This window comes from Mastigoproctus giganteus, chromosome 13, assembly GCF_048544385.1.
Source record: "Mastigoproctus giganteus isolate SK-2022 chromosome 13, ASM4854438v1, whole genome shotgun sequence".
Classification (NCBI taxonomy): Eukaryota; Metazoa; Arthropoda; class Arachnida; order Uropygi; family Thelyphonidae; genus Mastigoproctus; species Mastigoproctus giganteus.
In genome coordinates, this window is record NC_143587.1 from 679,250 (window position 1) to 705,925 (window position 26,676).

A 26,676-nucleotide genomic window follows, 5' to 3' on the forward strand; every position below is an offset into this window, starting at 1 on the left:
CAGTGGATTGAAAATGGCTGATGATGATGATGATGATTATTAGAATGCAACTTTAACTGTTTTTTTTTTTTAATTATAAGTATTTTTTAACTTTTATTTAACGCATTATTTTGAAATCAATGTGTGGTTTTAATTTTAATTCTTTTTAAAATCAAAGATATTATTTAGTGGTTTTCATTTTTAAACTATTCATAGGTCATAATCAACAAATTATTTGAATGTAATTTCAAGCAACAAGTGCGTGGCATTTTTTGTATTCATGAAATATTCAAAAGTATTCAAACAGATTTTAATGAACGAAGTCTTTTATTTATTGAATACTGTTAACAAAATTAGTTACAAAAGAGGACGCCTCCGTATCCAGGTGGGAAGGAGCAGCAGTGCGTAGCACGCGCTTCTTGATTAGACCGGGGTTCGAGCCTATTACCAGCAAATACGGAGGTTGCGGAAAGGGCAGGGAATGACCACCGCATATCCCCGAAGCAATATGGCCTTAGTTGCTAATTCTCCTAAAAACCAAATAACAAACAAACAAACAATAACAGTTACAAAAGAACCGTTATCCTAAAAAATAGATTACTATTAAATAACAGCCTAATGGGTAACAGAAATATTAAGAATAAATAACAAAAGAATTGTAAAACCTCACCTGGTCCAGAGAAAAGAAAGATCAATGTATTATTTAGTGGTTTTTATTTTTAAATTATTCATGGGCCATAAGCATCAAATTATTTAATGAGAATGTAATTCCAATCAACAACTGTATTTGTCTTTTCATGTTTTTATTGAATGTTATTAATATTATGCGAAATTATAAAGTTTGAAACCCATATCTGAAAATTGTAATTTCCAAGCTGTAATTGTAATGTTCTTATTATTCTGCTTACAATACACATATCTTTACTAATAATTGAAATGTTTACTGTTATTGCAACATAATAATTTTAATTGTGCTTAATCGGAAAATTTATTATTTTTAATTAATGCGGCTTAAAAGACTAACCAATAATCGTGGAAGCCACTAAAAGTTTCATACCTATTAAGAAATATTGTTCAAGGTTTAGGCCAAAATGGTTGTCTTATTTATCGTCCTTCCCGGGTTCCCCTTTCAACTGATGGCGCTTATTGCTCCATTGATAACCTGGAGGATACCTTCGCCTACATCCTCCATATTTCTAGATATACCCTCCTTTCTTGCGTACACTCTGTACTTCCCCGACTCTACCTTTTTTTTTTTTTTTCTTTTGTCTCCGTCCAGGAAGCTCTGGCGACCCTGGCGGAGACAAGCCAAAGAATAATGGGCAGACTGGCTACCTCCTAGTGGTGTGTGCGGGCAACGTGGAGTCCCACTAGGGGCCCTGCGGCCAAATGCCAGGACACACAACAGAACCTAACGCAATATGTCATATACAACACACAACACTTTTCTGGCATTTACAGTAGTTCTGTATTCCTTCACAGCGAACATATGGCGCAAATGTGGGAAACCACAGGTGGCGCCTGACCCTAATACTATGCACACTATGCACACACTATCTATTTAACTGATCAGGCTCGTGGCAGAGAAGAAAAATGCAAGGGATGCATATAAATTATCAGGCGACTCAGAAGCCTATGGCAGATATAAGCTAGTCTGTAATCAGCTGACAAAGGAGGTTAGGCAGGCGAAGGCAGATTACGAGAAATCCTTGGCAAAAGAAGCTAAGAAAAACAGCAAGGATTTCTTTACTTATATAAACTCTAAAATTAGATAGTATGAATCAGAGCTGAAATACTCAATATGTTCTACGTTGATAATAATATTAGTAAATTAATAAGAGGAGTTTACCTCAATATAGTACGTGGAACACTTCCGTATGATACCCTCCAGAAATTAAAACGGAAAAAACGAAAAAATCGACAACTTACCGGTACATTAAAGTAAAATATAAATAATTAAAGTAAAATATAAATAATTGAATAATCAATTTAACACAATTCAAAATCAATTCAAAACAATTAAAATTCAAATTAACGCAATTAAAAGAATCTAACGAAAATATTCAAAACGATTTTCCTTCCTGAAGCTGACAATGCTTTTCGACCGACTGTCGTGATCACAGGAATGAAAATTATCGAATCAGGCTAAACCTGCAACTTAAATAGTGATTGTGTCTTCGCGCATGCGCGTAAAGGTCCACGCATCGGAGATCAAATATGGCCGCCGAACATTAACAGAATTCTCGTGTAATTTAATTTCAACGGTTTCTGCAATTAATAGTCGCGTATAATTACGTTGAACGTTAAGTATTTTGGCCTCGTTAAATAAAAAAGTATGTTTTTCGTTAATGGCATGAAAGGCTAATTCTGACGCTGCTGAACGAGAAGCACGAACTGAGGCTTCGTGTTGATTTACACGGATATTAAGAGAAAACCGCGTCGAACCCTGATAAGACGAGTCGCAATCACCGCAAGAAATATTGTATACCAGATCATTAGTTTGTGTTGCGAACGCCGAAAGAACCGAGCGATTGTTCAGTATAGTGTGTAACTTCCGTATAGGCCTAGCTATAATTTTAAATTCGGTATCTTTAAAGAATCTGTTAAGCTGTTTGTGCCACTGTTCAACATATGGGACAGAAATAAAGTATTTTTTGATATTACTATTGTTGATTGGTGCAGTATTTTGTATCTTATCCTTAGCTTGTACCCTAATTCGATTTATTGTGTTAATGGGATAACCCCTGTTCAAGAATAGTTAATATTTGTATTTCTGAGTCTAAAGCAGAATCCGTCGTTGAATATTTATAGGCATTTAGAAATTGATTAAAGATAATCGATCTTTTGTAGGTGAACGGGTGGTAGCTATTATAATGTAGAAGCATGCCGGTGTTTGTGGGTTTTCGATAGATGCTAAATTGTATTTTGTTCGAGTCCCGGGTAAGCGTGAAATTTAGAAAGTTTAATGACTTAGTATCCGTATCTTCCCTTTCCAATGTAAATTTGAGTCTAGAATGAATATTATTGAACGAATGTAAAATGTTTTGGATAGTACTACTATCGGTAATAACTAGAACATCGTCTAAATACCTCCCATAGTATGTGATACGGGGACGAAAAGGTGTCAAATGTATCTGCTCAATCGTTGAGAGATAGATCTCTGACATTAAGCCACTCAGGCTCAAACCCATTGGTAATCCAAAAATTTGTTTGTACACCTTGTCTCGAAAGGTGATGTAGTTAGCCTCAACTAATAGTTGAGACAAGGTGTACAAACAAATTTTTGGATTACCAATGGGTTTGAGCCTGAGTGGCTTAATGTCACAGATCTATCTCTCAACGATTGAGCAGATACATTTGACACCTTTTCGTCCCCGTATCACATACTATGGGAGGTATTTAGACGATGTTCTAGTTATTACCGATAGTAGTACTATCCAAAACATTTTACATTCGTTCAATAATATTCATTCTAGACTCAAATTTACATTGGAAAGGGAAGATACGGATACTAAGTCATTAAACTTTCTAAATTTCACGCTTACCCGGGACTCGAACAAAATACAATTTAGCATCTATCGAAAACCCACAAACACCGGCATGCTTCTACATTATAATAGCTACCACCCGTTCACCTACAAAAGATCGATTATCTTTAATCAATTTCTAAATGCCTATAAATATTCAACGACAGATTCTGCTTTAGACTCAGAAATACAAATATTAACTATTCTTGAACAGGGGTTATCCCATTAACACAATAAATCGAATTAGGGTACAAGCTAAGGATAAGATACAAAATACTGCACCAATCAACAATAGTAATATCAAAAAATACTTTATTTCTGTCCCATATGTTGAACAGTGGCACAAACAGCTTAACAGATTCTTTAAAGATACCGAATTTAAAATTATAGCTAGGCCTATACGGAAGTTACATACTATACTGAATAATCGCTCGGTTCTTTCCACGTTCGTAACACAAACTAATGATCTGGTATACAACATTTCTTGCGGTGATTGCGACTCGTCTTACCAAGGTTCGACGCGATTTTCTCTTAATATTCGTGTAAATCAACACGAAGCCTCAGTTCGGGCTTCTCGTTCAGCAGCGTCAGAATTAGCCTTTCATGCCATTAACGAAAAACATACTTTTTTATTTAACGAGGCCAAAATACTTAAAGTTCAACGTAAATACGCGACTATTAATTGCAGAAACCGTTGAAATTAAATTACACGAGAATTCTGTTAATGTTCGGCGGCCATATTTGATCTCCGATGCGTGGACCTTTACGCGCATGCGCGAAGACATAATCACTATTTAAGTTGCAGGTTTAACCCGATTCGGTAATTTTCATTCCTGTGATCACGACAGTCGGTCGAAAAGCATTGTCAGCTTCAGGAAGGAAAATCGTTTTGAATATTTTCGTTAGATTCTTTTAATTGCGTTAATTTGAATTTTAATTGTTTTGAATTGATTTTGAATTGTGTTAAATTGATTATTTATATTTTACTTTAATTATTTATATTTTACTTTAATGTACCGGTAAGTTGTCGATTTTTTCGTTTTTTCCGTTTTAATTTCTGGAGGGTATCATACGGAAGTGTTCCACGTACTATATTGAGGTAAACTCCTCTTATTAATTTACTAATAAACTCTAAAAGGAAGGGGATGAATCTGATTGGTCCACTTGACATCGATGGTTCGACTCCTGATGATCCTGCTCAGATAGCAAACAAACTGAATGAGTATTTTGCATCTAAATTCACACATGAGGAATTATTATTATTATTATTATCATCAGTTTATTTCTCTTAGGAGAACATCCGGTTACAGCCACTGGCTAGAGGGTAATCATACATATACAACTATGTTACCAAATATACATCTATGTTACAATTATAAAATACATGGAATACATAATATCTGATTTATAAGTACACTTTATCTGGATTATAGAATATTTGAGTTATCAATTACTCGCAAAGGCTTTTACTACTGTAAACTGGTAAGAACATAATACCGTGACACTTGAAGTATACCTTCTGCTTAAACACACACAAATGGGAGTTTCACCATATTTACATAAACACAAATATTTACAGCCAAACAACGTACAGCATACGAAACAGAAATGACAGCGATACAGCAAAATAAAAATTTGAAAGTTCAGTTTTCCAGCAGTCTTCTTCTTCTGTGGGGATTACAGTTGTGTAGGTAGGTCAATCCTGACACCTATTTCTTGATGAGGTCGGGTTATTAAGGTTTGAAAATGCAGAAGGTTATCAAATTGTAGCAGGGTGCTTAATGATTTTGTAATAATTGAGGGCAAAGTGGAGGAGAAATTGTTGAAGTTAAACATAAGAAAAGCACCTGGGGTGGATGGGATCTAACCAGTTATACTAAAGGAGACGGCAAAGCAACTAAGCAAACCCTTGGCCATAATTATGAGAGCATCCTTGGATAGGGGAGGTCCCGACGGACTGGAGATGTGCAAATGTGTCCCCAATTCACAAAGGTGGATCGAAGGGTGACACGATTACTCGTGTCACCCTACACACCAGTTAGTTTAACTTCTGTTCCGGGTAAAATAATGGAGTCGCTGGTTAAAGATGCATTGCAGGATCATCTAGACAAGACTGCAGCAATAATTCAGACACAGCATGGGTTTGTTAAGGGATAGTCTTGTTTGACAAATTTGATAGGATATTATGATGTGGTTACAAAGGAACTGGATGCAAAAAATAATTTTGATATCATATATTTCGATTTCAGGAAAGCTTTTGACACTGTTGCGCATGGAAGACTATTGTTCAAATTGGAGCAGAATGGTATTAAGGGTAAGTTGCTACAATGCATAAAAGTGGTTAAGTGGTTAAGTGCGAGAAGACAGAGGGTGGTAATCAATGGGTGCTGCTCTTCGTGGACTAATGTTATTAGTGGAGCCCCACAGGGTTCGGTGTTGGGTCCACTGTTGTTTTGTATATTTATCAATGATATTGATGATGGTATATCAGGCTTAATGTCGAAGTTTGCAGATGATACAAAGGTTGGCAGGGTTGTTAATGACAGTAATGGCATTGTGCTAATGCAACAGGATCTAGATAATTTTGGCAGGTGGGCTAAGAAGTGGCAACTGAAGTTTAACCTTGACAAATGGAAAGTACTACATATGGGTAGAAGTAACCCCAGAGAAACGTACCAACTGTGTGGTACTACACTTAAGGTGATAGAAAATGAAAAAGACCTGGGAGTAATTGTGCAGTCAGATATGAAATTTTCTGAACAATGCAGACAGGCTGCCAGGGCAGGTCATGGGGTTTTGTTAATGATATATAGGAATTTTGCTAGCAGGGAAAAAGGAGGTGGTTGTCCCTCTGTATAAGGCAATGGTCAGGCCACGCCTTGAGTACTGTGTTCAGCTCTGGAGGCCTCATTTTAGGAAGGATGTAGATTTGCTTGAGCGTGGGACAACAGAGAAGGGCAACAAGATTATTGAGAGGAATGAAGGGATCCTCTTACCAAGAAAGGCTTAAGTTCTGCAAATTGCACTGGCTGGAGACTAGGCACCTGGGCGGTGATCTGATTGAGGTCTATAAGGCCTTGAATGGGTTGAGCAAGCTGAATTCTGATGGGATCCATCCTTCCACTTGTTCAGATTACAAACCTAAGGGGGCATAAATTCAAATTAAGAAAAAACAGATGTAGAATACATATGCGGAAATTTGCCTTTAGCCAGCGGGTGGTTAATTGCTGGAACAAACTTCCATCTGTCGTTGTGGGAGTTGATAGGTTAAATAAATTTAAGGAGGAACTGGACAGGCATTTGGAGGGAATGGTGTGATTTTTTTTTTTTTTTTTTTTTTTTGTTTTTTTCGGCTGATGCTGCATACGCTCATAACACTTGCTTTCTTGCATCACTTAGCATTATTACTACTACTACTACTTCAACTTCTGTACAATACACACTAATTTTCAGGAAATAACAAAGGAAGGTTTTGGGAGCCCAACCCCAGATATGGGAACAATATTCCATGGCAGGGTGGATTTGCGATTTGTTCAGAGTGAACAGCTTTTAGGAAGAAAAGTAACGCCGAGAGTGAAAGAGAAAACCAAGTTTTTTAGATGCAGATGAAGCAATATTTGTAATGTGCTTGTGCCAAGAGAGATTAGAAGTCAGGGTAATCCCCAAAAGAGATATATCATTTTGCCTAGAAATCGGAGTGTCACCAAAGGTAAGCATAGGAGCAGAAGATTCCTTTTGCGAGATATAAGACAGAACCGAGTTTTAGAAGGATTGAAATCAACTAAGTTGTTTTTGCCCCACTGGAAAAATACATGGAGATCAGCATGTAGAGAATCTGTAGCGGATGTTCGAGAAGTTGAAGCTGATTGAGCAGGATAAGGTTTCTCAAAATGGAAAGTGGAATGTAATGTGCTATCATCAGCAAAACTATGGATAGGATTTTCGTTCAATGAAAGGTCATTAATATACAAGAGGAAAAGAATATAGGGAAAGAACTGAACCTTGGGGGACACCAGCATTAGTAGTGAAGTTAGAAGACTGAAAGCCATCTACCATCACCCTCCGTGAGCGGTCAGAGAGAAAACTGGATAACCAATTACTAAAAACAGTTCGCAAACCATAAGATGGAAGCTTGTTTAGAAGATTTTTATGCCAAACATGATCGAAAGCCCTTGAGATGTCAATAGCAATTGCTTGTGTTTCACCGAACTTTTCCATTGAATTTGTCCATAAATTAGTAACACAGGCCAGAATATCACCTGTGGATCTACACTGACGTAATCCATACTGGCGATGGTTAATCAGACGGAAGGTTTCTAGATAGTTAAAGGGTTGACGGTTAAATGATTTCTCCATCACTTTAGAAAGAGTAGAAGTAATTGGATGGGAGGAATTTGTCACCCTTTTTAGCAACTGGCTGGATATGAGAAAATTTCTTTCTCTTAGAGGAGTAAGTTCAGGAGCGCAGGTTTTGAGAACAAGTGGAGAAATACCATCAGGACTTGGAGCTCCATCGAGAAATACCATCAGGACTTGGAGATCCATCGAGAAATACCATCAGGACTTGGAGCTCCATCGAGAAATACAATCAGGACATAATCTTTATTATGTATTGAGATTGGCGTCAAAAATGTGCTACCAAATTTTGAACAATTGTTTAAAAATATCCAGCTTCAATCATCTCATTAAATGTTAAGTTTTGTCAGGTAAATGTTATGGTGTATTGTACTTAATAAAATTTTCGAATATTTCAATTTTATGTTTACCGTTATATTTATTTATTCACCGAAAAGCTGTGATCCTTTTCAGGTTGTAAATTTTCTAAAATTAGCATTTCAAAGCAAAAGTAAAGTATCTGTTTTTAAAACAGAAGTGAAGTATTTCAAACAGAAACAAAAGTAAAGTATTTAAAAAAACAAACAAAAGTAAGTCATATTTTTATAATTTTAATAAAATCTAAAAAATAAATTACTGACATAGATTTGTTGCACATAAAAGAGCTGGGAATTTGCATTTTTTTATATATAACTTGAAAATAGAAACTTCCTTTTACGGGTAACAAGATATAGAAAATGTGACACAATTTTTTTCTCGAATTATTCTGTGCGCCCCGCGAAACAAATCTAACTTTGAATACGGCCCCCGTATGGGAAAAGGTTGGACACTACTGGTATAGAAGATCCGGCAGGTAAGTTGAACCAGCGAAGATATGCTACAACAATTTTAGATGAAGAACAGTTTGCTGAGTTTCCAAAGATTGAAGCTTATGATGCCCAATAACTGTGAACTATAACATTTTTTCTTCTCTGAATACAGAGAAGAGAAAATTTTATTGTCAGTGATTTTGTTTCTAAACACTGTGTATTTGTTTTTTGTCTTCCTCGTTGTGTGTTGCTCTGGAAATTCTTGCGATTTTATCCCTTTTCTTTAAAATGTTAAGAAATTTATTTGCGATGAACGATCATATTTTCCCTCTAGACTCGATTTTTTCTTTGTCCTGAGCACTGATATAAGGAACAATTTAAGATATTCTTTAAAAAGGAGTTTGTAGTTTAAGGATCATCTGTAGCAAGGACTCCCTCCCACAAAGACACAGGCCATAAAGCATATTCAAAGAGCCTGGGGGTAAGACATCTGAAAGTGTGGATATTATTGGATTTATTTACTTTACTTTAAACTGCCGTTAAAATGGAATAATAAGGAATACCCACAAGAAGTATGGTATATGTGATTTAGCAGCCCCCAAATGCGAAGTTAAGAGCCCTCGTGGGTAGCACAGTTGGTATAATCGCCGTCCTCCACACATACACGCAGTGGAAAAGACCTGAGTTTGAATCCTGTCAATGACGCGAGGAATTTTATGGGTCTTTTTCGTTATGTGGCTAATTTATTGGCCTCAGGCCATGGTATTCGCTCCCGGAAACTCTAGTTTGGTCCATCGACAGAAAATCAACCAGAGAACAGACGGAATTTAAGGGCATACGAGTACATAGGCGCGATACGGCCTTAGTTGCTGATGCACCTGAAAGCTTATAACAACGACAATGAAGTCAAGAAGGGAATTGAGGCAGATTCCCCAATTCTTGTTGGGACATCTTTATCAGTAAGAAGGTATAGCCCATTGGAAGAAGTGATATCCACTCGTATCTGCACGGGTGGCGCACTGGTATCGTCACCGTTCTCCTGACATCGGGTGGGGAAGGCCCGGGTTCGAATGACGGCGATTACGCGAGGAACTTTAATGAGCTTTTTTTTTTTTTTCACTCCGTGGCTGAGTTAGTCGGTCTCAGCCGTAGATAGCAAGTTTTTTCCCCCCCAGATGAATTTAATTATTCGGATGGCCTTAATATAATAGTTTGGTTTTTTGACATCTAGGAGTGAGTGGTCTTTCACATGAGGGAGAGAGCTTTGAAATATGTTAATGTTGCAGTCTCTAATCAGTGCAAGACTAAGGGATTTATTTGCAAAGTAAGTGAAGTGTCAGTGGTTTCAAGAAAGTTGGTTTCAAGAAAAGTTGAAGGAGGACAGTATAGACAACCAACTACAAAATAAGCAAAGCGAATTAAAAATAAAATTAGAAGCTGATTTAAGAAAGAAAAGGCGGAGCAATTCGGATGATTACAAACATAAATAGCGACTCCACCACCTTCTGAAGCACATCTGCAATTGTGACAAAGTGAATAATCGGGAATTTGGGCTGAAACTTCAGGAGAGAACCAGGTTTCTCTAACATCAAGCAGGTCTGGCTGTTATAAATTGAACAAGAATTTCTTGATAATGTTTCATGAAATTCTTGTTCATGACGCTACGAGCACTCGTGTAGAATGCAATAATGGCATCTTTTGATGTAGCATTAACGCATAAGTTGTTTGGGTTAATTTTTGGGCGAAGTGGCAACGATTTTCTCAATACAACTGGCAACCAACAGAAATAGATGTTAACTCTATATTTCACCAAACGCTGAAAACAGCTAGAGATGCGAAATTTGGTTTTCATTTTTTACTTGGGAGCCTATTTGAAAAGTTTCCCGTTAATAATTTTCTGAATTGTTCCGTTATTTTTGGTTTTAATCTGGAAATGCACAGCTTTACTTGGGGGTTTACTTCATAGGTTTAACAAATATAATTTATTTATTACCCTATAAATAAAAAATATATATATTTAATTATTGTAAGTGATGTATGTGGTCCATAATTGTTATAAGAAAGGTGTCTAAAATAAGCTGCAGATAATACAAATTGTTCTCTATTACACTTCTATGACAGTGGTTTTCAACCGGGATGCCGCAACAACATTCCCAGGGTACCATAATTTGGGTTTAAGTTACTTAAACATTATTTTTTGAAAATTTATATATTTATTTCTTTATTATACAGTATCGGAGTAAATACACCATAGTTTACCCATAAACTACGTATGTAGCGTTGAGGACATTGTTTTAATTGTATCTCATAATGTGGTTGCCTTCACAACGAGATAGCTGCTATTGCACTACTTCAAATAAATAACGCTTCTCTAGTAGACGGGACTACTGTTATTTAGTTTCAGCGGTACCACCCAGACGATCGTTTCGAAGCTATTGTGGGGGGTGGAAATGAAAGATGATATTTTATATATTTAGTTATTGTTTTATTGTTCTTATTTTTATTTCGTTTTATTCCCTATTATGTGTTTGTCCACTTTTTTCTTAATTCCCCCACTTACGCATCTGACTTTACTTCCTAGGAGAATTCCAGATTCGAGGGAACTTCTCAATTGTGTATAATTCCCTTCGGAAAGGCTGAGTGTTCAGGAGTAACAACTCAAAAATTAATAAACAACAAAGTTTATTTACATATATATATATATACAACAAAATATACAATTGAATAAAAAAACATGCATTATGCATACAAAGTTAAATATAGGATATCTTGCAAATATTATTCTTATATTAACAATCAATATGCTGTTTTCATCATTATACTCTGTGTTCTCGCCATTCTGTTAGAATAACTGAAGACCAATCTTAATTTTCCTAAAGTCTCTATTTGTTATTAGTCTTTCAGTTGGACCAACAATTCTTCATTAATACGAACACTATATTCAATTATCTGTCCTTAAAACATTCAAAGGTTCTCACTATAAACTTTATTATCCTTCTAACATATTATAATCATTTGAACAACAATTTAATCTAATACTTATCTTTCGTTTCGTTTCTCTTGCATTTTACAATAACCCTTTTGAATTAATTAACTCTGTTAGTATATATATAATTTACTTAAGAGATAATTTATCTATCAATTTACTTCTAGTGCTATCTATGTTTTTCATTAATTAATCACTATACTGTTTCCCTAACAGTCCTTGTTAACTTACAGTACTTACTATTATCCTTTTTCTTTCCTTCCCAGGGAGGTTTCAAACTTCCATTTTTGGCTCACTGAGGATCTCCATCTGCTTTCACCTGAATTTGCTACAGATACTTTTTTTAGGAACTCTTGGCTGCATGGGACTGGAGTTCTTTCTCCACTTTATTCGGGCTACCATCCATTCACTGCTTCCTTCCTTCTGTGGGGGGGGGGTTATTGATTATATTTATATTTAATTTATTATTTCTATTTATATATCCTTTTATAATAAACAACTCCCCTTTAGAATACTCCCCACTTGCGCATCTAACTATTACTTCACAGAAAATTCTAAGTTCAAGGGGAAAGCTCCTTAATGTGTTTAGTTCCCTTTGGATAGGCTTTTACTCAGAACAACAAAAACACACAAATGTTGTATACAAAAAATCAGTTTATTAGACATATTTACATGAGCATAATTAAAACCAAATAATAATTGATTTCATGCATATGACAACATGATTTGGTCTCATCTACATGTGGATATATATATATCATATTCATACATTAGTAAAAATCATTAACAAGCTAATATCAATCCCATTCTATTCTAGAAATACTTAATACTGCATCAATTAAATACCATTATTAAGATATATCAATTCCATTCCATTCCTTTCTACATATACTTAATACAGCCTCAATTAAATACCATCAACAAGAAATATCAATCCCATTCTATCTAGAAATACTTAATACTGCATCAATTAAATACCATTAGTAAAACAATATCCATTCCATTCTATCCCTTTCTACATGTGTAATACTGCATCAGTTAAACAAGAAATATCAATTCCATTCCATTCCTTTCTACATATACTTAGTGCTGCATCAATTAAATACCATTAGTAAAAAATCTCAATTCCATTCTATCCCTTTCTACATATGTTTAATACTACTTCATTTAAATACCATCATAAGAAACAATTACTGATTAACATCAATTCCATTCTATCCCTTTCTACGTTATCATATATCCAACATTCTAAATATCTTATATCTAATAAATTTCCCTCTTTTTAATGTTCTTCCTTCCTGATTCTTCCCTAAACTATCTTTACATTTAGGTATTTCTAAAGTCCTGCTGACCAAATTTACTGGGTTTCTACAGTTCTTGGTGTATGTGAAGGTACTATGTACTACAAACTAGCCACTTACTTGTAGAACTCGGCGGGGCGTCATCTTTCATCCTTCCTATCAGGTACAGCTTATCTTCACTATCTGGGGCGGCGTCTTACTATTCTTAAAGAATTAGGCACTGGTAGTGGTGCTGCCAGGTAGGTTTCGGCTCCATTTTATTGAGCCCGCTTGATGCACCTCTCCTGTCTCGGAATGGCTACTATCATGTCGGTCGGGGTTCCGATTCCATCCGATTCCAGCACTTTGCTTTCCAAGATTTCAGGAATCTTGGTCTTTAATAGCAGATTTGATTTCACCTTTTGCTTGTGAGAGTGTCGTTTATCTTTCACATATTTCTTCCAACTCCTAGACTTTTCCAAAGAGCCAACATTGACTATGTTCCACTCAAAAAGAGCTCTGACTTTCTCAACGACTAACCCATTCTCACTAGCATTGACCAAAATCTAAACTATGTGTCTGACTAAACCATTCTTACTAGCACCGACCAAAATCTAAACTTGTGTCTCACTAAACCATTCTTACTCACACCGCCAAATTCTCAACTTTTTGTCCTTAAACCATTTTCATCCACACCGCCAAAATCTCAACTTTAGTCTCATGCAACTCGTTCACTGCCTATTTTCTTCCTCTTACTGCCGATTTCGCCACGCCCATTTCCCAGTGACTTCTACCAATGTTACATTTACCTTTGGATTCTATCTCATTCCATTTGTTGAAAAACCCCTTATTCCGCCGGCCCAGTAGCACGTGATCAATGCACCCCTATTTCAACCTGGTGGATCTGCGGCCATCCGGTGTGTTCTTTGAAGTAGCCGGTTGTCCAAAAACAACTTTATTCGTCTCATATAACACCTTGTCTCCACAGCGTTCTAAAACCACAAAAAGTGACATTAGTGACCACAGCATCTATTTTTGGAAATTTGTGTGTGCCGTTTAAGAACCGACTTCCGGTCTGCGACTGAAGTAAATTGCCCTGCTATTTTGACCTTGCATAAACATTAACTTGTTTGTTTCGCAACAAACGCCATGCTGTGTTTGCCGTAGTATTCACCGTCTATTCCCTGCTTACAACGGAAGTTATGCTAATGGCTCTGTTTTTCATTACTACTACCCACTAATTTTACAATTCTTACTGAATAATTCTTGTTATTGAAACTGCGGACATTACCATATTATCCTACTAACGGCAAGAATCCAAAAGGAAAACTAACTTCCAAAGTCTAAAAAAAATATTTTATTTTTGTAAGATTTTCAAATCTTACACTTCTCATCGAGCTACTAATTTCGCATTTTCGCTCCTTTCTCTCGAGCTACTGATTCTGCGGATTTCGCTCCCTTGTTCTCCACCTTATTAAAACCAAGGAAAACTATCACAAGGAAAACTCATAGGGCATCTCACACTAACTCCTTCTCCCCTCCACTTTATTAAAACTTATCACAAGGAAAAACTCATAGGGTGCCACCCTCGTTTTTTCGCTCCACCTATTAAGAACTTTTTTTCAGAAGAAAACTTCCCAGGGCACAACCCTGCTCCTTTCCCACCACGACCAAACACTCCACTGTTAACTGACACATATTTCCTACCACAACAGAACCCTCAACTGTCCATGTTACTAACTCATTTTACTTATCTCGACGAAAATCTCGACTGCTGTGTCCGCTGACTATTTCATTTTCCCTAGCACCAACAAAAAAAAAAAAAACTCCACTGAGAATCCCACTAACTCATTTTCCTAAACACCCACAAGATCTCAACTATGGTTCTGTCTATCTCATTTTCCCAAGCACCGACCAGAATCTCAACTTCGTCTCCCTCCTAACTGATTTCCATAAACACCCACACAACTCAACTGGGGGATCTGTGTCTAACTCATCTTCGCAAAACACTCCAAAATTCTCAACTCTGTGTCATCTCTCTCCCTGTTCACTCACTTTTTGTTCATTTCCTTTTCTGTATCGCCTACATATGTCAAATTCGGCCCAGTTTTCTGTTTAACCAATCTTACTCATTTTATCAACTTTCTCTCTCTTCTTATTTGCCCATTTTATTTTCTCAAGCTGATTCCTGGTTGCTCGATTTAACTTCTTATTTTAAGAAATTTGTAAACTTTCTCAGGCTGTCAGTACCTTTGAAGTCATCCGCTAATAGTTACACTGTAGCAGACTAATTTCCCACGATCTAAAAACTTGCCATCACCGACAGACTTCCATCTAATTCCCAGCATTTGTTCCGTTTTTACTGTCCAGTCTTTTGTACAGGTGTCACCGATTAAAGAAATGCCCCGACAACACATGGTCCACCGCGCTATTGTTTACCAGAGTTGACCCTTCTACTAACAGCAGTTGCTACAGGTTTCTATTGTTCTGGTTTGTCTGTGTGAGCTGAGAGTCGAAGTGTCCCTAGGTTGCTAATAGCTTTTCAGTTATCGCTCCCCTTGTATAGACGTTGTCTAATTTAATCCCTTGGCTTGTAAGGTTCGCTCCCCCATATTGCCATATTATAAGTTTTACTTTAAACTAATCTCCCTCCTCCACAAAATATTATATTTGGAAGATTTTACATCTTACACTATGCAGCTTCATCATCAGTGAGTGGGAAGGTACCCAGGCTTCGAAACGATCGTCTGGGTGGTGGCATCCTCAGAAAATAAATAACAGTAGTCTTCTCTACTAGAGAATCGTTATTTGTTTGAAGGAGTGCAATACCAGCTATCTCGTTGTGAAGGCAACCACATTATGAGATACAATTAAAACGATGCCCTCTACGCTACATACGTGGTTCAAGTTTATGGGTTAACTATGGTGTATTTACACCGATACTATATAGTTAATTATCAAAACCCATAAGGATTATGCCCTGTGCATTTCATTTTCAAAATTATTTCTCTATGAAAAGGTGTACGGTATCTATTTAATTTTGTGGTGATCTATAATTGATATTTATTCAGTACAATAAAGAATAAAATTATTATATAATTTGTATTATGAATTGTAATTTTGTTTATAGTTATATTATTGTAATAACTATCATATAACATATATTTTTTTAATATTAGATTGAGTATGGGTGCTACAAAATAAAATAAATTACTTAGGGGTGCCGTTATTAAAATAAGGTCGAAAACCACTGGTCTATCATGATGCTGTCATACAGAACGGTATTTATACTTTTGCTGTCTGGAAGAATGGTCCATTCATCGTTCGAATATACATTAGTAGTTAGAATAACTCTCTAACAAAAGAAGAATAACTCTTTATTGCATACAAAACGCACATGCACTACACAATACCCTTCACGGCTGCAAGCCAGGGGTAATCCCTGACTAGGCTCCTCAATTTAAGTACAGTACGTATTGTATTCGAACCCGTTCCAGTTGAACGCTTCGCTTTGACCTTAATCTCCCCAGTTCAGAGCGTTTATATCGAAGCTCATGAACCACCTTTACATCTTCGGAGGAAAACACTACTTTTGATGTATGCCGCAAAAATTCGCAGTCTTTCCTCCCACCCTAGATGGAAATGTTTGTATATTATGGGAGTCATTTTACAACAGTAAGCCAAATGAAAATCGAGCTGCTGCACTTAGACTTAAAGAACTCACTCAAGCATGGAATATAGACATCAGCAATATATTTCAGGACCTCCTGATCCGCCTTGGACAAATATTTCTGTTAATTACGACAACTATTTTCAACAGTGGGGTAAGAACACCTTTGTCCCCCTCCAATATCGCACAATTACATGAAACTCTCTCTTCTAATTCAGAGGCCCGTAAAATCCATACAGATGGATCAAAAACTGTGACCCAAGTAGGTGCTGCAGCAGTCTTCCCTTCATTCACCATTTCTGTTTCATTACCAACAGAATGCAGTATCTTTACTGCTGAGCTGTATGCTATTAATTTAGCTCTTGATCGGATAACTGAATTTTTAATTACGACTACTTTAATATGCACAGACCCACTCAGTGCTGTCACTGCTGTAATAAGTGGTAACAACCCCTCTCACCCTGTAATAAAACAGATTCGTTCTAAGTTACTTGCCTGTAAGGAATTGAACCAAACTGTAACATTCTGCTGTATCCCAGGACATTCTGGAATAGCCGGCAATGAAAGAGCAGATCATGTAGCCAAACAACCAGAAACCACTATTTCGCAAACTATTCAAGTTCCATAAGCAGATCACAAACACATTATCCGTAAAGCATGTTATAATAGCTGGTCATTAATCTTGAAAGGTTAGGAAATAAACTCTACCGAATAAAACCGGAACAAAAGCTGTGGCCCTCCACCTTCCAGAAAAGCAGACGAGAAGAAACAATTTTAGGAAGGCTCAGGATTGGGCATACTCATCTCATTCACCTCTATCTATTAACTAATGACAGCGCTCCCCAATGTACATCATGTCAAGTACAACTGACCATTCGCCATTTGTTAGTGGACTGTCCCCACTTTCAAAACATCCGCTTAGACACTTTTAAATCAATTACTAATATGCGGACATCAATAAATTTAATGCAGATTCTGGGAGATGATCATAATAAAAAAGAACTGTTTACTTTCCTAAACCGAATAGGAATATATCATGAAATATAGTTATTTCATATTCACCATTAGAAAGACACAATAAACACAATAAATTTAATAAACGGATTTAATAATAATAATAATAATAATATGGCCCAAGTAGCCTATGTGTCGTTAAACCCAACAACAACAACAATTTGACCTTAACGTTCATTTCGTGTGAATATTTGTCATTTCCTCGAGATGCTGGCTATGACTTTCCATGGTTTAGTCAAGGGCAACACAGCGGGCGCAATGACTTGGTGTTATCGTGGGAGGGATCGCGTTGATTTATGGCGTGAGTGGTAACGGTCATCATGAGCTGTCAGCAACTCATCACAGCAGGCGTATTTACATTCCTCGCTCCCCCTCCGGGCTCATTCTCTTCGGACTGCTGAAGTCAGCGGCAGCCATTTGCCCCGCGCTGTAAATAAAGTAACAGCCCAGCCAGGTAGAAAAAGAAACAACATCTGAGTCCTAACTATGGGAGGTCATAAACTTGCAGGGTGTGCTGGAATCTGTATCAAAATACTTTACCCACCTCAAAGCGAGGCATGTCACTGTAGTAGGGGTCTTTCACGTTCTTCCCCGGGATGACCTGCTGCCAGCCCAAGACGATGACGAAATTTTTTTTCTGTCAGAGTACTCCACAAAATACTTGTTATTATTATTATTATTGATATCATTTTATTTCCACATCAGTGGGCACCCCTGGAACAGCCTGGTTCGGCTAGAAGGGTGTACTGTGGGGGAGGTTGAAGGTTAAAACTTTTATTAAATGTATATCTTTATTATTATTATTAATTATAATTTCTGTAATTAATAAATCTCTTTAAACTTTCAGACCTACCTCTCTTAACTTTGTATTTCCCAGTTTATTTTCCCCCTAATTTACCCCCTCCCACATAACACCTGACTTGAATACTGCACAGAAGATCACAGATTCTGGGGGAATAGAAGTTCGTGTATGTCTCCTCTGGACTGGCTGAGTATTCAGAATGACTCATACAACACTTGATAAACATATACAATATTGTTTATTCACAGTATATACATTAAAAGAATATATCGTACATCATCAATTGGGTATAATGTTATTTACTAGCATTATATGTGTGCTAAGATGTACAGATAATCACAACTCACATATCATGTCTCTTCATGTCTTTCTGCCTTTTCTCCTTCTGGTTTAAGATACATCTCATAACATTCTCTTGCCTTCTAACAATTAAACTTCCCAACTGGGATTACAGCAGTGAGCATAACCCCTATATGTGTATTTTCCTAGATTTATAAATCCCCGCTATAATCTTTCTTTAATTATCCCTTCCAAAATAATTACATGAGCACAGAACATAGTCTCAACTTAAAACATACCAGTCTCGAGTACATATATCTAAATCTTCCTTGCTTAATAAACTTATCTTTGTGATGAAGTACATATATCTTATGAACTTTCTCCTTCCCTTTATGCTAAACAATATCAAATCAACTATCAACTAATCTAAAACATTCTCTAGAGTCCTTTCCTTCAACTCAAGGCTTAAAACTATTATCTGCCACTTACATAACAGCTTAGGGGATCACTCTTTACACAACCTTTTTCTCAGGTCAGGGGCGGCCATCATCATCAGCATAGGACATCGTCAGGCTCCTACTGGAATTAATCATCGGCTAGGGAACTGTTGCTCATCTACAGGAATTCTCCTTCGTTCAGGAACTCACTCTTTTCTCCATAAATGGGTTGCTCTGGCCCACTTTGGGCATCTGATCAGTTCGACGATACTGGGGTGCATAATAAAATTATCAAGACTCTCCTTACTGCTTTATCGAGAAGCCAGACTGTATAACTCTTCCTAATCTTTCTATACCGGGACTTTTCGATCCTTATCACTCAGCTCCAGCATATGTGTTTCCATCTTTCATTGGGCATCTCCTTCCTATTTCTACGTTGCGGCTGACCTCTCCAAGAACTTGCCTAACGAATTGTCTTTGCGACAAACTGCTTCAATTCCCACTACCACATTCCAGCGATTCACAAGAACTCCCACCTTCTTCAAAACTTCCTACAACTCCAGAAAACTCTAAAACTCTCTAACTGCCAAAAACTCCCCCAAACTGTCCGCTACTCTCCAGCGATTCTCCCGGCACTTCTTGGGAATTCTTTCCAGCCGCACATCACTCAGGCACACCCACAGGAACTCTCAAACTTCCAAAACCTGCCCAAACTGTCCAAAAAAACTCTGTAACTCCCCTTTTCCTCCTGTTGCATCTTGTTTTGTTTCAGCCATCCCTTCTATTCTGATCCAATCGTAGTTCGTTCTTCATCATCTCTTTATTCTCATTCGCTCTCTCCCACTTCTTCCGTTTTCTTGGCCCTTCCCTTTCCTGGGGAAACATCCGACTTCTCGAAATTCTAGAAGCTTCGATGAACTTCCGGACGTCTAGAAATTTCTAGATATTTCCTTGTGATCATTCCGATGGACTTATCACTTATTAGTCCACTCTGTTTTTTCTCTACCGCTCCTTGAAATCAGTAAGTGCTCAAGGAGTCGGTTTGTTTTATCCAGACGCTAGCCATTTCCACACATTTCCAGGGTCTCCTCCACCCTCTTAGTCTTTAAAATTCTTCCTCTCCACAGGGGAGAGTCGGTTCCCTTGTTCTTTTCTTCCAAAGAGCTGTCCACTTTCTGTTTATACCTACTTGAACTGCCGTTACGGTGCTCCCATTGTACTTTTGTGCCCTGTCCAGCTACCCCCCGTTGTTACACTAATCCTCCCCTACTTAACTGTAGGGTACAGAGCGATCGCAATCTAAGCTGAAAATCATCCTATATAAATAATATTATTTAATATTTTCTTGTTATGTTATAATATTTATTTCCCTAGGATAAGTGTAAGAATTGGGTTCTTACAGTACCTTATGCAAATTCCAGTTGATTACATTGAATGGAATTGCAAGAGATCAAAACAGATTGAAAATACACAACGAAATAAAAATCAATAAATAAAATAATAAAAAATAAAATAAATAAATAACACAACGATGACTCCAGGAAAGCCTTTGCAGGAAATTCTTTTCACATAATGCTTATTGTTCGTGTTTATAGACTTCTTTCAGGATGTCCTGTCTACAGCGCTTCGAGCTGCAGAAGATGAGGCATCAATTCCCAGGGTGTTATACACCGATGAGCCGAAACATTATGACCAGCAGGAGCGGATTAAGGTCGGTTGAGGCCCCGGGCGCAGAAGAAAATATTGGGCCCCTTAAAAAAAGAGAGAGACAGGGAAAATAAAAATACATGTTAACCATTTTTTTAAATAAATAAAAAATATTATGTACTATTAATGTTTTATTTCCAATAAAATTTGAATATAATATATGTATAATATAATAGCATAACAATAATCAAAGTTTTGTAACTAATTTGTTGTTCAACTAATTTGTTGGGGTTTTGCGTGGGCCCTTCAGAAGTCAGGGCCCAGGGCGCGCGCCAGGTGCGCCCGCCGTTAAATCCGCCTCTGATGACCAGCGAGTCGTTATGCCAATCGAAGAAACGGCGGATGAACTACGGCGCGTGCGCGGATCGAGACACGGTATAAAAAACCCTCGATACTGAGCTCCGCTAATCAGTGTCACTCTTGTTCTTCAGATGGGAAAGGCAGCGGACAGACTTTGTCAAACTCGCTTAAGCGGACTTAAGCGAGTTTGACAAAGGCCAAATTGTAAAGGCCAGACAACTGGGTCAGAGCATATCCGAAACGACACGACTGGTAGGATGCTCAAGGTCATCCGTGGTTAGTACCTACCGAAAGTGGTCCGAGGAGGGAAACCCACGAACCAGTGGAGAGGTGTTGGGCGACCACGGTTCATCGATGCTCGAGGTGAGCGAAGGCTCTCCCGCAGGGCCGGCCTTAATCCGATTGGGCCCAATCGGGCCCCGCGCGTGACAGAAAAATTAAAGTTAAATGAAAAAGGGGGGAGGGAAAAAGAGAGATAAATTAATAGGAAAAAAGAGATGGAAAAAGTTTTTTTTCTTTAAAGTTAGAAAGAATTGATTTTGAAATGTCGTGCGGGACTTCTGTGAAACTCGAAACAATGACCTTTTTTTATTATTTTTTATTATTATTATTATTATCTTTATTTTCTCCTAAGAGACACCCGCTTACAGCTATTAACCAGGGGGTGCACATTCATATATACAAATATAATTTATATACATAATTATCTATTTATAATTTATACAAATCAAGTCTTTATAAATTATACAAATTATACAATGTCTAAATTATACATTTTCTAAATCATACATTGTCTAATTAATTATATTATACACATCATTGCCTTATTTTACATGACAGGCAGATAGAAAGAGAGCACAAGCATACTTTACAATTTTACAAGGAATTAGAGAATGTTCACATCTACAAAAGTACAGCACTATTTACAGCGAGTTCACAGAAAGACAAGACGTCCAATATAAAAATAACAGGAGCAAAAACCAGTTCATTTTTCATTTCCTGCATTCTCTTTTGTTTCCCTCAGTCGGCATCTCTCAACATTTATAGGTGGAGTAATGCCTTTTGAAACACTTCGGTCCTGTATCTCTTCTCTGTGCAAAGCCTTTCTGGGTTTGCCTGAAGATCGTTGAACATCTTAATGGTGTTCAAAGGAAAAAATCGCCGAAGGCTTTCCAGCTGTGTGAGCGCGCTACTGATTGGAGGGGATGGTGTTGTTCTATTCGCCCACCTTTGCGTCATGCGGGGCCGAGTCAGCAGGTGGTCAGTTTTCGGCGAGTCGACTCTTCCGGTCAGTAGTTTTGCAAGCGTGAGGACGTTCTTGGTGACAATAATGTGAGACCAAGGCGTGACATCCAAGTTGGCATATAAAATGGTTCTTGAGATTGTAAATGGCTTCGTAGTGATCCTGTTTAACCATCTCAGCATCCAGTACTCTAAACCCAGGAAAGCCTTGATGGTAGCATCTGGGGCAGAAGACCAAATCTGAGATGCGTAGAGAGGGATGGGGATGACGCATCTTAAAATATATTGTTTAACAAGGTCAGGGTTCCTGATACCTACTAGTTCTTGTCTGGAGGTCCATAGCGCTGCGTAAGTTTTCTTCTTTACATGTCCGAAATGGGGTGTGAAGTTTAGGTTTTCGTCCCATTTCAGACCAAGATCAATATGTGTCCTGACTTTTTTGACCACACTGCCATTTACGCGTATTGATATGTGGTTTTTTAATACCTTGTTGGTGAAAACCATTTGGGCTGTCTTGTGTTCATTTAGTCGGAGCCCCATGCAATTAAGGTATTCTTGCAACTCGGCGATTTTGGAGTTTGCTTCGTTGTTGCATTGTAAAGATGTGTTTTGGTCATTCGAGGTGACGAAATATTTCAAGTCGTCTGCATATACGACAAATTGCTTTTGATTTTGGGTCAGGAAGGGATGCAGTGCCGTTGCGAAGAGAGTAGCAGAGAGGACACCACCTTGTGGGACTCCCCTGTTGACTTGGAAGGTCTCTTTGGAAGTTCCATTTATGGCAGTGATGTGTCTCTCCCTCAAAGAACTCGTTATTATAGCTAATACGTGCCCAGTTATATGGAAATATTCCTCCAAGATGATAGTAATAGCCGAGATGGATATTCTGTCGAAAGCGGATGCAACGTCTAAGAAGACAATGTCTAATTGCTGTCTGAAGTTAAGGGCGTGTTGTATTCGGAATAGAGTCTCCATGAGATTGGTGGTAGTAGATCTTTGTGGGATCACTGAATGAAGGTACTCCGGTCTATGCCCGAAGCAGTGATGGTTGATGGTATTTAAAATGGATTTCTCAAATATTTTTTGAAACGAACATCCAATTGCAATAGGCCTGTAGTCTTTGGCGGATTTAGGATTGCTATTTTTGGGAACAGGTTTAACGAAATACGTATTCCATATCTTCGGAAAGTGGTTTTCACTGAAAATTTTGTGGAAAATGTGAAGGAGCAGATCTATGATGTATACACTGCTGATCTTAATCATGAAGAGTGGGAATTTATCAGGCCCAATTGTGGCTTTATTCTTGAGGCTATTCACAGCAGCTTTAATATCATCTCTAGCGATACTGATTTGAGACAGTTCAGCATAGACCTCTGTCTTCAGTTTGCTAATTGCTTCACGGATTTTCTCTGTGTTGACTTCACTTTCAACTTGATTTTCTGCTAGAGGAGTTCCAAAGGTGGCTTGGGTCCATTCTGAGAAGGTGTGCTCGGCCATTATATCCGTACGCCTTTTCTTATTATATATCCTGCTTCCTTTCTTTAAATGTGATCGCACCATGTCATAGTGAGCTTGACGTTTCGATCGAATGAACCGCGCTCTAGCTTCTTTATATCGAATATAATCAGGTGGGTGTTCAGTTTTTTTCCATTTTCTGAAGAGTTTTTGCTTCTTTTTAAAAGCATATTTTACTTGTGGACTAAACCAGGAATTTGCTCGATGGGAAATTTTTATGTGTTTTGATGCGCCCTCAAGAGCAATAAAGTGAAGGGTATCCGAAAGTGCTTCTAAGGCATCGTCTACGGGGAGTTGGAAGAGATTTTGCCAGTTGAAATTCGCGAGCCGTTTCAAAATTACGTCTGGTTTTATATACTTGGTTGAGAAGATAACATCAGCGTTGTTTTCCCTCTTCCAGTTCTCTTTTTGTCTACAAGCTTGACTCCTCAGGTTGACTTGGATTGAGAGAGGGATGTGATCCGAAGCGAAGCGAGTCGTACTGTCAGTTAATGTGATGTCTAGAGCATTATAGTATACCAGGTCAAGGCGCTGTGTGCCTCTTGTGAGGGGCGTTTCAAGTTGTTTCATCGAGAGGGTTTCCATAGTATCATCCAATTCGCTCTTTGCATCTTTGTACTTAGGAAGAGGCATGTTCAAATCTCCCATCACAATAGATTCTACATTTGGGTTCAAGTTTGCAACGAGCCAAGTAAGGAGTTCATTTCTGGCTTCGCTGTCATGGTTGGGTGGAAGGTATATAATACAAATTTGTACATTCTTTGTACCTTCTCTGAAGGTTGCTGAGATGGCTTCAAAATTTTCCGAGTGTGACTCTTGGTTTTTAGTTACAGAGAAATTATTCTTATAGAGTATCATTACTCCTCCTCCTCTTTTGTTTTTTCTTCCTCTTGTAACGCATTTAAAGCCAAAATTCTCGGACAGAGCATCTAGCTGTCTATTATTATGAAGCCAGGTTTCTGTCAGGCAGATGAATTCATATTCGGAGCTTAATAGAAGGTTCTGCAAAGTGTGAAGTTTATTGGCTATGCTGCGCACATTTTGAAGGTAAAGAGAGACTTGCATATTTTCTTTCGAGTCTGATGAGGAATTCCTTAATTGCTACTGAGCAGCCCTGGTTGAGAGCCTCGAAGCACGTTCCCTGAAGCGTTTAACCAGGGTGCCAGTGGGCCAAATGGTTTTGTCTAGTAATCGTGCTTCACAATTAATAGGGCATGAGATAGTGAAGGAGGAATATGCTGGATGTCTTGTTCGTACTTGTCGTACTTCCACGTCAATACCCATTCCCTCTACGCACATTTCTTTAATGACGCTCGGTGTGATACTGGGTTCAATCCGCGAGACAAATAGCTTTCCTCTTGTTTGAACTGAGGTGATGCTGTATCTTTCTGCAAGACAAGGGTGATAATCAGATGGCTGGGATGTTGGAGGATGATCAGTAGAATCGCCATTTGTCCGTATGGCATGTTGTTGCTGATGGGCATTTAGGTGAGGGGGTCCTTTTTAGTGGAATTTTGAGGGGCCGATTTTGTCGGCAGAGAAACAACCTGAGAAAAAGTAGGTTTCTGGTTCATGTTTGGCTCTGATGGAGGGGTTGATTTCTTTTTATTGCGGTCTCGGTTTGCAGAAGAAGTAGAGCTGGGGATAGCGGTCGCTGGACAGTTTTCCGACCTGTGCATTTGTGCATACCTTTTATTGGAGGATTGGTTTTTTGAATTATCAAAATTTTGAGGAGGTGGCTGCTCTTTGCAGGGATCAGCATCTTGCAACTCTGCCCTAAATTTGAGGGTAGTCGTCCGTTGTGATTTAATGTGCGAGTTCTCCATCGGTTTCCCTCTTGCAACTTTCGAGGTGCCAGCTGGGCAAGCCTGTGGGTTTTCGAGTATCGGGATATTTCGTCCGATTGTTCCGTTAATTGCACGTAGTTGAGTTAGGACTGTGTCTAGTTTATCATCAATTAGTTTCTGTTTGGCTATTAAAGTTCTATTCTGTTCATGCAGTTCATGGTTTTCTTCTTTGATTCCTTGCAGAGTTTTGTGGATTGGAAGAAGGAGTTCCTCGAGTAACTCTTTTAGCATTTGAGACTCATGCTTAAAGTAATCCTGACCTGTTTTTCTTTCTTGATCATTCCGAGCCCCACTACAGCCTATTTCTTTAATGTAGTCAAGAGTATCATTTCCATCATCATATGTTTTCTTGTGCGCGCAATCGTCTGGGCATGCGTCACAACCTAAGATATCAATTAATGAGCCACTAAGGTTCCCGTTCAGCTCCGTTACTGCGAGGTTGTCGGAAACCTGTGGGGAAGGTTCCTCAGTTTCTGAGTCATCGTTGTCTATGACGTGAGATTCTGCTGCATTTATTTCTTCCCGTTGTTCTGCCTATTTTTCTCGTTGTGTGACCTGCATTTTGAGCAAAGGAACTTCTTTCGTCTGCTTTGATTTAAGCGCACGATGTCAACTTGAGAACAGCAGCTCCCAATGACGCTGCCACATCGCGAGCATTTAATGGCGTATTTATTTACAACGTTACAAATGCCGCATACTTGCTCCGTCATATCAGATGGTTTCTTTTCCATATTTCTAACGATTGGGACCGTAGAAGCGTTACTTATATGTTTTACTTAAATCTGGAGCGTTGGCCAGATATTTCACTTATTTTTCGATGAAAGGTGCGGTAGTGGGGAGAGCTATACACTCCACACCCAGTTACGGTTTAATTGGAGCCTTTAATGTAAGGAGCGACCTTGAGAGAGGATTAGTGGTGGGGAAAGCTGAGTAGTTGAACTTTCCGC